This window comes from Magnolia sinica, chromosome 9 (genome assembly GCF_029962835.1).
Source record: "Magnolia sinica isolate HGM2019 chromosome 9, MsV1, whole genome shotgun sequence".
Classification (NCBI taxonomy): Eukaryota; Viridiplantae; Streptophyta; class Magnoliopsida; order Magnoliales; family Magnoliaceae; genus Magnolia; species Magnolia sinica.
In genome coordinates, this window is record NC_080581.1 from 15,987,123 (window position 1) to 16,001,295 (window position 14,173).

At 37.9% G+C, this 14,173-nt stretch overlaps 1 non-coding gene across 1 annotated transcript; it reads right to left on the reverse strand.

Moving 5' to 3' along the window:
* Nucleotides 1–9,281: 9,281 nt before the first annotated feature.
* On the reverse strand, nt 9,282–9,388 carry LOC131257125 (small nucleolar RNA R71). The gene has a single exon (XR_009177143.1). It is a non-coding gene; the product is annotated as a small nucleolar RNA R71 (small nucleolar RNA).
* Between the last annotated feature and the right edge of the window lie 4,785 nt (nt 9,389–14,173).

A 14,173-nucleotide genomic window follows, 5' to 3' on the forward strand; every position in this document is an offset into this window, starting at 1 on the left:
GCCTGTTGGCTAGCAATGGCCCCACCAATGTCTTTGGTACTGACTTAGCTCAATCTTGACTGGAGAAGCAGTAGGAAATCCACCACTCAATTCACACATTTAATTTAAGCTTCGAAGGAACCAACCCGTCAAATACAACTGCATTTCTCGAAATCCTAATTTCCCAGAGGAGAAAATAGGGGGCCAGATTTATGGTCGTTGAATTTGAATGACCTGATGCCGATCCAGACCACCATTGAATTAATATCTACACCAGGGAAACAGAATTCTGAATCAGAATATGGAACTTCCTCCCCAAAAATTCCCAGGCCGAAGACACCATGCTACCAGTAAGAAACAAATGGTCGATTGATTCAATATCATGGCCTGACCGCCCAAAGGCCTGATCTGCCTTGCAACACACACATCTCGAAGCCAGTTGAACACCTCTGTCCTGAATCCAGCCTCAACAGGGATGGCTTTAATTAGGATTTTCCAGACCAGCACGGATATTTTTGGAGGAAGATTTGCATGCCACACCCATCTGGCCCAACTCTTTCGGGTCTGGCCCGATCTATAAATGCCCCAAGCAGACTTGATCAAGAAATTACCGGACGAAGTGAAAGGCCAGAAAGCTTTATCTGGGCCTTGGGACAGGCAGAAGCCTGCTTGAAAAATAAAATTGATGACCATCTGTGTGTTATCTTCAACCCAATGCAACTAAAGCCAATTGACAGTCAAGTGTTATCTTCAACCCAATGCAACTATTTGCTTTTAGTAATCCACTGTGTGTCAAGGAGCATAGAATGTTTCCTCTATTTACACCGATCCTTCCAATAGATACACCCTTTGTTTCTTTCTTTTGTGTGTGTGTGTGTGTGCGGGGTCCTATTGTATTAAAGGAAGTTCTAAGAAATCAGTGTATCTATCAATAACAGTGAGTATCGATATGAGTTCCCTATCTTACCAATGTATTTGTATATATTGATGAGAATTCCCTTTGGCAAGCAGAAAAGAAAGGACTGTTGTAAAAAATGATTGAAAAAGCCAAGTAAAAATGTACAAGGTTCGCAAACTAGAATCAAGTGGATTAAAAATCCAATCTAGTAGAAGATGGATACTCTACATTTTGTAAGGACTACATAAGACAGAATTACATTTTCTGAGGACCACTAATCGCCAAGCAATGACTACTTGGCGTTTCCTTTGTTGTCAAAAAAGAAAAATGATCTGCTTATTTTTCAGATGTCAATCTATTAATTGGAAAATTTGAAATAGAAGGTTGCAAATCGTACATAATAGAAGCTGAAACTGTACACTGTTGTTAGGAATATCTACTCGAGGATGGCATCCCCAATAAAATTTAAACCAATATATGCATATTAAAGTGAACATTATATGCCTATGAAGTTACGGGTGGTGTGCTCCCACCTTACACACAAGCGCACGCACGCACACACCTATTAAGTATCCAAATCGGATACTTAGATGATGGTGAGGGTAATGGATGCACCTTTCCCAAGTCTGGAAATCCAGATCTATCAATTATTTGGAACTCGTAATGAATCATTACAATTGGGAAACAAATTGAGCTTAGTGAATTAATTGGGAAGCAGTTTAACATGATTATGATTTCCGTGAGCAGCGATGAATTGGAATCATGGTTATTTTGACCTTCTACCAACAATGATCTGTGCCATACTTGCTACTCATATATACACATGCTTGGATAACATAGATATGTTGCACTGACATCATAGCTTCATGCTAAAAGGTAAGCTTGGCATACCATTCCTATATTGAGCCACGGCTTCTTATTTTGTTCTCCTACGACATAAATGAACTTAGGATTGAATGAAGTTAGGACCATTGTAAAATGCCACCTTCCAATCTTACATTTCCTAAATACTGTGGGTATGGACTATGGACGTACCTTGTTTTGCTCCCTTTTGCCACATTTGATCTCCTTTTCCTAGCTCATGTCACCTAATATTTGAGATGACACACCATGGAGGCTTTACTCATCTAACAACCAATTTTATGATTGTTTTGACAGTTTTCTTTTTTTTTTTTTTTTATTTAATTTATCTCCACTATGTCAAAGGTGCTAAAAAATTCACAAAAAATCATTGAAATAATTAACCATCACCTTAATGAATGTGTTTGTATATGCACATACTGCTATGTTTGAAACCCAACTCTTGTAATGCTTGGACTCTTTAAGTCATTTATTTTCTTAGATATTCAAGTTTCCATAAATTCTTTTATTCAACTCATCTAAAATCAGTTGACTTTCTATAAACCTCAATTTCTCTTGGTGAGGAGATAAATGTTGTCAAGAGTGGGGCCAGTGTTTTCTTATGTGGACCTCTGCTACAATTGATCATTTCTTCAGAAAGTGTATGCATTATATGAAAGTGGTATTATGTAATGATCAACATATAACTTTCAATGGTATAATTGTATTTTTTTCCAGCTTGTAGGAATGTGCCCCACAATAAATTATCCACAATGTTAATGGCCCCATCGTGTAGCGGACCCCTATTAGTTGGCATAAGGCTTAGATGTTGTTGTTGTTGATGGTCCAATGTAGATGGCCCAAGCATTGAAAATTCAATAAAATCTAAAGATGTTAGCCACTCCAATACCTGCCAATCCATGTTGACAAATGACCCCTAAGTTTCTTGCCGTAAACTATGATTCATTAGAAATGACTGTAGGGGTGTAACAATGTTTGAGAATGATCAAAGTTGGGGCTTGGTAACATCATGCTTAGAAAGAGGATGGATGAAAGAGAACAAACTCCTCTTGTTTTAAAAAAATGGCGTCAATATTTTTTGGAATCTTATAATGTTCCCTTCATTGCTAAAAATGACTCTAGGATGCTATTATTTGGACATTAGAAAAAGTCAATGCTCTATGAAAACATCTGTTCATATAGTAGTAGAATTGAAGCTGTCGTGGGTCACCTTTGGCTTTCTTTTTTCAAGTATTGGGGTTGGATGATTTATTATATGTTGCTCATTTGATGCTCTAGAAAAGAAGGCAATTCTAAGTACAACGTATATATAGCTCCCTTGCATCTATTGCAAAGGGAACTTTCTTATGACACTGAAAGAAATTTGCACATGCCTTTACATATGATGAGTGCATTTGATTGGGTAATGGCAAGGTCGGTTGTGGAGCTGATGTGGGCTTGGCATCATGGGGGGAGTTGGGAAAATAGGCAAAGTGTTGTGGAGGATGCTCATGTTGGGAATCATTTGGGTTATTTGGGGACATTGGAATAGGAGGTCTTTTCATAATAAAAGTTCTTCTATCTAAGATGTTTTCATGGAGATTAAATGGAATTTGGTGGGCTGGGCTTCTTTTGTTAAAGAAGTAAAATCTGTAAATCTTTTCTCCTTTTTTGAGATGTAGCTCGCTTGTAATCTTTTACGCGTTGTTATCACTTAAAAACGAAGAGAATGCATTTGGGTTGTTCCTCTTATGATACTTTCTCCTAAAGAGTCCAACAATGATTTAATCTCCATTGTTGATCTTTAGACTACTCATGGGTTGTATTTTCTATTAGAGCATGCATGTGTATGAAACCTTGGGTTTGTTTATGCAAACCACCCCCTCCCCACCCCCACCCCCCGTCTCTTCTTTCTCCCTCTAATCCGGTAATGTTCAACTCCTGCTTTTACCTTAAGACCAGTAGGATTCCTCACATAACGATTCAAAAAACTACCAAAATCCCCGCCTACACGAGGCTTCCATGGATTCCCTTTTTGTGGGGTCATGTTTGGATAAACAAAACCACTGAAACATTCATATTTCTTTCACAATGTTTACTTGTATCTTGTGCATGAGAATTCAAATATTAATAAGGCTAATGTTTCTTTCCAATCTCACTATTTCCTTTGCAATCCAAATAAGGCTAGAGCTCTAAACAAGGGAAAACCCTCAAAATTTCCTTCCTTATTCTTTTCTTTTCCCCACAATCCAAACAGACCCTAACAGGCAATCTTGTTGGCACATAATGGATGGTAAAAAAGAGGACTTTTAACAAATGTCCACTAATCAGAAGTCAGTTTGATTTGGGATAAGATCAGGCTATTGTAGGTCCTACTTTTTAGGTAGTTACTACTTGAAGTTGGCAAGATGCCTTTAAGTCAATATGTGGCTGGAACGACGCACGAAAACATAATCCTCATTAGGATCAATAACATTTCCCACCTTTTTACCACAAATCCATCATGATGCTTTTTTTTTTTTGTAGGCTTCCATCTATGTAGTACTTTGTCTTCCTACCCTTTTTGTAAGGCTTCATGTCTAGAAACTAAGAAGGATATTGCTTTGTTAGGTGTTCAAATGGACAATGGCTCAAGTAACAAAACAGACATGAAGTAAATGTTAAAATAGTTGCTGCATGGGTAGGTGTAGTTAGTGTTCGAAGTATCGGTATTGCTACAAGTTTTGCTGACCACGGATATAGAAACAATATCGATATCGCCGATAATATCATTGATGACTAGAAATGCGGGGAAAAAATGGGAAAAATGATGGAATTTTCAGAGAAATTTCAGGATATGTTGAAATGTACATGATGCATTGGCAATACAAGCAACACTTAAAATTTGCATAGTTGAAAATATTGACGATTACATTAATGATATTGATACGCTGTTGATACTTAGTGATACATTGCTAATACCTGAAATTTCTGATACTACCAGCATTATCAGTATCGTTGAGCTGGAGATAAAGATAATATTAGAGAGTGACATTTTCATTGAAGCATTTGGAGAGAACCAAAATATAGAGTTAATAATATCTAAATATTACATATTTATCCTCTCAATTGCATTAGTTTACATGCATTCAAAATTCTTAATTGATTAACTAACATTTAATTTGTATATTCGAGGTAATCTGAAAAACAAAGATGAAATCATGCTTAAGGAGGATTAAAGCTCAAGAGATTAATTAAGAGAAAACTTGAAGATTTGAAAGACATTAATGAAGAATTCACATGCCAAAGATCTAAGAAACTAAGTACAAAAGATGAGTGTTCAATAATCCACAAAATAAAAAATCACACAATTCAATAATAGAAATAACCAACTGTTCGGTCTCACCTAAGTTTGCTTCGGTCCAACCGAATGTGCACAGAACAATCCAACAACAAACTATGATTTTTAGATATAATTCAGCTCAACACTTGTTCGACTGAAGCTGAGTTCGTTGACACCAAAGGAGAGTTTGGTGCGGCCTAAGGGAGACAAAGACCTAGAAGAAATTTGAAGAAATTCGGTTGCAACCAAGAAGCTAATTTGGTGTGAACGAAGTGAAGTTCTGTGCAACTAAAGGTTACGATCATTACAAAAGTACAAAAATTGAAGTCGGTTTCAAGTCAGTGCAAACTTTTCCTATTTAAAGGGGTGTTTAAGCATTCCTAAGTATGAATTAGGGTAGAGGAGAAAGACTGAGGAGTTGCGGAGCTTCTTCGAAATCATCACTCCTCAATCCTTCGGTTCTAGTTTGTTTTTCTAGTTTTTCTTTATTTTTTGTTTAAAAAGTTAGTCATGTTTAGTTAATCTCTTAGCTAAGGCTAAGGGATAAACCATTTAATGAATATTTGATATTTAATTGATTTTTTAATGAAAGTTAAGGTTTTTATGTTGAATTGTGATTAGAGGTGAATGAATTCATAGATTGGGGAAGGAATCAACCTGTAAAGTACTTTGATTTATTGTCAACTCTGGGTAAATTAGATGCTTTTAATTCCCTGCGATGTGTTTACCTATATCTTCATGAAAGATTAAGCCTATCATGATTCTAATCTATTTTGGATGTTTTTTTTAAAATATTACTTTTTTATCTTCCAATTAAAATGGATTGGAATCCAGTTCTAGTTGAGTTATCAACTCGAAAAGACGAATTAAATTCAATGTCTATTGATTGGGGATTCTTGAATCCTTAGTCCTTTTAATAATTATTTCTAAAACTCTTCTATTTCGCTGGATTAAAAACCTAGACCAACTCTTTTTCTTATATTAAATTTCTTAGTATATTTTCACCAAATTCTATATAGATCGACCTCTTTCTTACCGAGTTATTACTACATCACAACACTTTACTTGGGGTTGTCAACCCTTGGATTTGATCACATTTTTGGTGCTGTTGCCAGTGAACTTTGCGCTGAGAATACTTAGGTTTAGGTTAAACTTTGATTTCTAGTTCTAACATAGGGTTTTGATTTTAGGATTTAATTCTAGGAAGTTTATTTCTAGTTATGTGTTGTTACAGATTTTTAAAAACTAGCATTGTTTGTTTGGTTTTTATTTTTATAGCATCATTAATCCTACTTCTTTTAAATCGGTAACTCTATTCCCTTATCTTATTCCTTTTTAATTGATTCTAATTGCTATAGGATTTTTAATTTTCGTTGTAGGAATTTCTTTTCTAGGTTTAGGTTTAGAACTTAGTTTCTTGTGCTTGGTTCATACCCAAGTGGGTAATGGACCATACACAATGGCTTCTAAATGAAGGAGTTCTAGTCAACAAGCTTTCCTTCCACCATCGAGTTAGAAAATATCGAACTATGCCTGAATTATCTCAAACCATGGCTGCGAACGCTCCAAACATGCTTGAGTAGGAGCCATACTTTGAGGAGAATATGGATAAAACTGGACAAAATTTCAATGAGATGCCTATGTAGAATGCGACACCAGATAGGACAGTGCATGATGAGAACAAGGCACACTACATTCCCCAGTCAGAACTTTAAGCGATTACGTATAACCAACAAGAACAACCACAACATCTTGTATGATTTTTCCGGTCAATGTACATAACATGGATTCTATAGAGGGTTAAATATTGCATATTAGACCCCATTTATTACTTGGTTTTATGAACATGATAATGCTTTATGTTCTATTTTTAATCATGTTTGTGTTGTTAGGTGAATTTAAGAGCTTGGATTGAAAAAGATGCTAAAAGCATGAATTTAACGCTCAAGAATCACCAAAGCCAAGGATGGATCTTATGAGACTAAGAATGAAGAATTCACATGCCAAAGATCCAAGAAAACCAAGTGAGGAATGAAGAGCATGGAAGACTTGAAGTAAAGAAAAGGAACCCTAAAAATCTGCCTCATTCTACTGGTCTAAGCCCTCCTTCGACCAGTCGAAGGCTTCTGCTCAACTAGTCGAAGATTCCTCAACTCGAACTCCAGTGACAAAATCCTTTAAATTACCGTCATCCTCGACTAGTCGAAGGTTGTCCTCGACTAGTTTAAGGTTACGTGGATTTTACGCAAACTGTGTAAATTTGTGGCGGTTTCCGGATTTTTGAAACTCGGTGCAAAAGTTAGAGTTGCAAAACTATAAATAGGAGTCCATATGATGTTCCTAGGCATCTTCTAGGGTTTGAGGAGTGGAGCAAAAGCATGGAGAAGCCGTCACAAGAGTTTTTCTTCCTTTTCCTTAGTTGTTTTTATGCTTTTCTTAAGAGATTTTAGTTCAATCATGTCTATGGTTGGCTAAACTTCTTAGCTAGAGCTAAGAGGTGAAGCTTGTAGCATAATGGGATGTTTTCTATTGCTTTGATTCATATTTATGTTGATCTATCTTTGATTCTAGTTTGATATTTAAGAAATACTTTCAGTTCTTAAGGGTTTGTTGTGACTCAAATTACAATAGATTTGTGATAGCTTTGAGTATGTTCTTTTCATGTATTGAGATTGTGAAAGTAGGAAATTCTGTTGTTCAACATCATCTCATGGGCATGGTTGGGTGATGGAATCCTATCTAATCTTCCCAATTCTCTTATGATTGGTTGTGGGATTGGTAAATCCTGTTGTTTGCCTTATCTCTTGGGCATGGTTTTAGGATGGAATCACTTCCAGTTCTCACACTTCTCATCCATTGAGAATTAGGTCAAAGGAAGTTCAAATTTGGTTTTATTGAGATATCTTCCAATTGGATAAGATGGGACTCTGATTCAAGTTGTCCTTGAATCAAGCATACATCTCCCTGATCTCTACTAGTGGATCCTTGAAAACCCTAGTTACCACCTTTGAACTTGTTAGTTTTAATCACTTTAATCATAATTACTCTCTCAATTAATACAGATTTAGATTCACATCTTCTTCTAGTTCTAGTTCTAGTTACTTTCAGAATACACACGAGATTAGTCCTTGTGGATTCGACCTCGGTCTCACCGAGATTATTACTACATCGCAACCCTACACTTGGGGTTGTGAACAAGCTTTTGGTGCCATTGTCAAGGACTAATGATTGCGTTTTTCTGAGAATAACTAGTTTTGGAGTTAGGTTAAGATTAGGGTTTTTCTGTTTTATTTTAGAAACTAACTTAGCTTTCTATTTCTAGGTTTAGAAATTTTCCTAATTTGATTTTAGAAACTAATTTTTTTTCTTTTTAGAAACTTTCTATTTTTTGTTTTTAGAAATTTCCCTTTTTTTTCTTTTTTAGAAACCAGGTTGCTTTTTTTTTCTTCCTTTTTAGAAACTAGTTTACTTTCTTAATCTGTTTTTAAAAACTTTCTAATTTTAGAATTTTTGTTTTTAGAAACTAACTTGTTTTGTTTTGTTCTGCAGGATCTTAATTTAGGAACTTCTAATTTGGTAACTTCTTTCTAATTCCCTCTCCTTCTATTTCTAGATTTCTACTTCCCTTCTTTCTCTTAGGTTTAGGTTAGATTTTGAAATTGAGGGCTGAGAGTGTTTCATACCCAAGTGGGTCCGTGACAACACTCAACGTCTCTTGAGTGAAGGAGGATTGGTTGAGGGGTTATCTATCCATCACAGGACTAGACACCACTCGAGATCCTCAGAGTTAATTAAGGTTATGGCTACAAGTCAACCTGTAAATCAATCGGTGAATTAGCTGCAACCTCGAGTTATGGAAGTCCAGGATGAGAATGAGGTGCACCATGCACCCCCTCCTGGTACTTTACAAGATTACTTACAACCGGCGGGGGTGAGCACCCCTTATTATATGGTTTTTTCAGGAAACACAGGAGACATGATGTCAAGGTTGGAGTGATCCAACTCATTCCAAAGATCCTTCGACTTGAATTTGAAAGTCTATACCTACACTTGTAAGAGTTTGATGAGGTTATAACCACTTTATACTTTCCTAACATGTCTAAGGACACGGTCAGGCTGAAACTCTTTCATTTTTCCTTGAAAGAGAAAGCTAAGACGTGGTTGCACTCACTATGTCCGCGATCTGTTGGCACATGGAATGACATGTTCATAAAAAAATTCTTTCCATACCATAAGACGAACACCATCAAGAAGTCGATCATGAACTTCGCCCAAAAGGAAAATGAAACATTCTTTTAATATTGGGAGCGGTTCAAGGATCTCATCAGTTCATGCCCACAACACGGTTTTGAAACATGGCACATAACAACTTTCTTCCACGATGGACTAACATCTTCCATGCTCCAATTCGTCGAGACGATGTGTAATGGGGAATTCATGAACAAAAATGTCGATGAGGTGTGGGATTACTTTGACAAACTCGTTAAAACCGCACAATCATAGGACATCACCCAAAAACCTTACACCACATCTAAGCCTACTTAAGCAAGGGAGAGAGGTGGGATATACTTGTTGAAAGAGGATGATGATATAAATGCTAAAGTGGCCAGTCTCGTAAGGAATGTCGAGGCCATGGAACTTAAGAAGGATAAGGCTAAGGAAGTTATTTGCGGTATCTGTGCTTCCAACTAGGGGTGTACATCAGGCCGAACCGAGTCGAACTGGGCTCAACCCGGCCCGGCCCGGTCACTAGTCAAACCCAGCCCGAACTCGGCCCCGCCCGATCACCGGGCCAACATGTCCAGCCCGAACTCAGCTCGGTCAGTAATCGGGTGAGTTAGAGCCAGTTTCAGACCTGCTCCATCTACAAAGTGACCCACGATTTGGACGGCCTGGATTGCTGTAAATCTATGACACCTGTGAGGTGGATGAGTCACTGTCACTTTAAAGATGAGCGGTGAACTATCCTAGAAGTCAAGAGAGAGATTGAGAGAGAGGGAGAGAGATTGAGAGAGCGAGAGAGATTAAAGAGGGAGAGACGAGAGGGATGAGAGAGAGAGAGAGAGGAGAAATTAGAGAGGGGGAGAGAGAGAGATTGAGAGAAATAGAGAGTTTTAGGGTTTCGGGTCAGGCGGCGTTCTCGCTTCTCTATCTCAAATGGTTAGGATAAGGATTTAGGATATATATATATATATGTATATATGTATGTATGTATATGTATATGTATATGTATATGTATATGTATATATGTAAATGGCGAGTCGAGATAGGTCGGGCCAGGTCGAGTCGGGTTTCGGACCGAGTCGGGCTGAACTGGGACCTATTCAAACTCGGCCCGAACTCAGTTTCAACCTGAAGAAAATGGCTCGTCCCAGACCGAACTTAGTTCCGGGTTGGGTCGAGTTGAGCGAGTTAACCGAGCTAGCTCAGTTCGTGTACAGCCCTACTTGCAACATACTTACAACTAAAAATTGCCCAACAATACCTGCTTTTTAAGAGGCACTAAACAAGCAATCGAATGCCGTGAACAACTACTTAAAACCTTTCAGTGGACCCATCTCTAATACATACAATCCTAGTTGGAGAAATCATCCAAACTTTAGTTGGAGGAATGGACAAACTGCTACTCCTCAAGGAATCCCTAACCAATTCTTGAATCAAGGGAAACCTTAAGAGGATCCAGTCTAAAAACATATTCAAAACCAAGAGCTTATTACTCAGAGTATATTGCAAACCCTTCAAGACCTTTCAAAGGCCATACAAGGGCGTGAGACAAAATTCAATTGGGGAAAAAGGGATTCTTCCAGCCCAAATTTTCCCCAATCCTAAACCGCAATACGAAATAAGTGATCCAAGCTCTTCAAATCAAATGAAGTAAGCTAAGTCTATCATCACTCTTATGAGTGAGAAGATAATTGACAAATCTATTTCGGTAAGGGCTGAAAAGTCTAAGGACCCGGAAGTAGATAAAACTGTAGACCTAACAACGCAAGCCGATTGCACCATTCCCCCAATGGTTAATTACACCAAAATCTCTCTTTAACTCTTAGGACAGTCTAGAGGTGTTGAAACAAGTGAAGGTCAATATTCCTTTACTGAATACGGTTAAACAAATACCTTCATATGCCAAATTTCTGAAAGACTTATGTACACGACCAAAAGATGGCAAAATATTTAAAAGAAAATCTTTTTAACTGAAAATCTGATTCCTTACTCGGTCTATGAACAACTAGGTTTGGGTGAATTGAAATCCACCTGAACCACGTTACAACTTGTTGATCGCTTAGTTAGTGTAGCGAGATGGATAATTGAGGATGTGTTGGTCTAGGTTGATAAATTCTACTACCCGGTAGATTTTATTGTCTTCGATAATCAACCCATCAATGACATGAGCACTCAAATTCCAGTCATTCTTGGTCGCCCATTCCTTTCTACATCAAATTCAATCATTAATTGCAGGAATGGAGTCATGAGTTTGTCTTTTGAAAATATGATATTGGAGTTAAATATTTTTTTCAATACGGGCAAACAGTTAGAGGATGAAGATGATTTCTGCGACATTAACATGATTGACTCTTTTGTGGAAGATAGAACACTTCTGACCTTATCCTCTAACCCCCTAGAGACGTGCTTGGTCCACTCCCATGATTTAGATGACGATATGATTAGGGAGACGAGTGTCATGCTTGATACTGTGCCAGTACTTGAAGTTAATCGGTGGACGATACAATTCGAAGAATTGCCCCAAACTGATGTAGTGCCTCTACCATCTAACCTCAAGGCACCGAAGCTTGACCTAAAACCTTTGCCCTCTGATTTGAAATATGCCTATTTAGGTCAAGATGAGACATACCCGGTGGTGATTTCTTCCCAACTTGAGCAAGAATAGGAGAGTATGCTCATCTTTACTCTCATTGAGCACAAAGGAGCCCTTGAATGGTCGATTACGGATCTCAAGGGAATTGACCCTTTGATTTGTACTCATCGCACTCATCTAGAGGATAATGTGAAGACTTCATGACAGCCACAATGTATACTAAATTCAAACATGAAGGAAGTGGTTAAGGCCAAGGTTCTTAAGCTATTGTATGTAGGCATCATATACCCAATATTCGATAGCCAATTGGTGAGTCCAACTCAGGTGGTTCCCAAGAAGTCTGGAATCACCATTGTAGCCAATGCCAATAATGAACTCGTGCCAACTAGGATCACTACTAGTTGGAGAATGTGCATTGACTATAGGAAGTTGAATATTGTCATGAGAAAAGACCACTTTCCTTTGCCTTTTATCGATCAACGTTTGGAAAGGCTAGCTGGTCACTCTTACTATTGCTTCCTCGATGGTTATTCAAGCTATAATCAGATCGAGATAGCCCTTGAAAATCAGGAAAAGACCACATGTCCTTACAGCACTTTGCTTACCGAAGGATGCCATTCGGGCTATGTAATGCTCCCACTACTTTTTAGTGATGCATGTTGAGTTTTTTTCTGACATGGTGAGCCAATATTTAGAGGTCTTCATGGACGACTTCTCGGTCTTTGGTCCATCCTTCAGCAAATGTTTGAAAATTTTAAAAAATGTGCTGAAACGATGTGAGGAAAAGAACTTGGTACTGAATTGGGAAAAGTGTCACTTCATGGTTCGTAAGGGAATTGTCCTTGGACACATCATCTCGTCCAAGGGAATTGAAGTAGATAAGGCTAAAATTGATCTTATCTCTAACCTACCTCCACCCAAGAACATACGAGACGTGCGATCCTTCCTAGGACATGCTATGTTTTACAGAAAATTCATAAAGGACTTTAGTCACCTCTCTCGTCCTCTATGTAATCTACTTCAAAAGGATGCACCATACGAGTGGAGTGAGCAATGTCGGGAAGGTTTTACTAAACTCAAGTGCATGTTAACCACTACACCTATCATGCAGCCACCTGATTGGAGTCATCCTTTTGAACTTATGTGCAACGCGTCTGACTATGCTCTTGGGGCAGTTTTAGGCCAGAGAAAAGAAAAGAAGCCCTACGTTATTCATTACATAATTAGAACTCTAAATCCTGCCCAAGTGAAATACTCTACTGCGGAAAAGGAACTCTTCGCCGTAGTGTTCACTTTGGACAAATTTAGGTCTTACTTGATCGGATCCAAGATCATCATTTACACAAATCATGGGGCACTCAAGTATCTTCTTTCTAAGAATGATGCTAAGCCCCACCTAATAAGATGGATCCTCTTACTCCAAGAATTTGATTTGAAAATAAAAGATAAAAAGGTAGTAGAGAATGTAGTGGCTGACCATCTTTCCCGCCTTGATCTCTCTGATTCCTTTGAGACGACACATATAAATGACATGTTCCCTTATGAACAATTGTTCAAAGTCTCCCATTCACCTTGGTTTGCTGATATTGCTAATTATCTTGCCACAGGTTTCACGCTGATACATTGGATTACGTAAGATAAGAAAAAAATTTCGCCAAGGTTCGTGAGTTCTTCTGGGATGATCTGTATTTGTTTAAATATTACTCAAACTAAATCTTAAGGAGATGTGTGCCAAACAATGAACACCAAAGTGTCATCTCCTTCTGTCATTCTCAAGCCTGTGGCGGTCACTTTTCTGCCAAAAAGACCAAGGCTAAAATTCTTCAGTGTGACTTTTACTAGCCCACTATGTTCAAGGGCACTCATGAGTTTTGCAAAGCTTGTGAGCATTGTTAGAAATTGGGAGCATTGTCCTGTTAAAACATGATGCCTTTGAACCCCATTCTGATTATTGAAGCATTTGATTGCTGGGGCATTGATTTCTTGGGACCATTCCCCTGATATTTTGGAAATTTATATATTTTTTGCCGTAGACTATGTCACAAAATGGGTCAAAGTGATCCCGTGCTGGAACAATGATCATCGAACGGTCATTATATTCTTAAAAGAGAACATCCTTTCCCGGTTCGGAACGCCTCGAGCCATCATTAGTGATGGAGGTTCACATTTTTTGCAATAGGCCATTTACAAACTTAATGAAGAAATATGACATCTCCCACAAAGTGAGCACTCCATACCACCTACAAACAAGTGGGCAAGCTAAAATTTCCAATAGGAAAATTAAACACATCTTGGAAAAGACGGTTAACCCCGATCA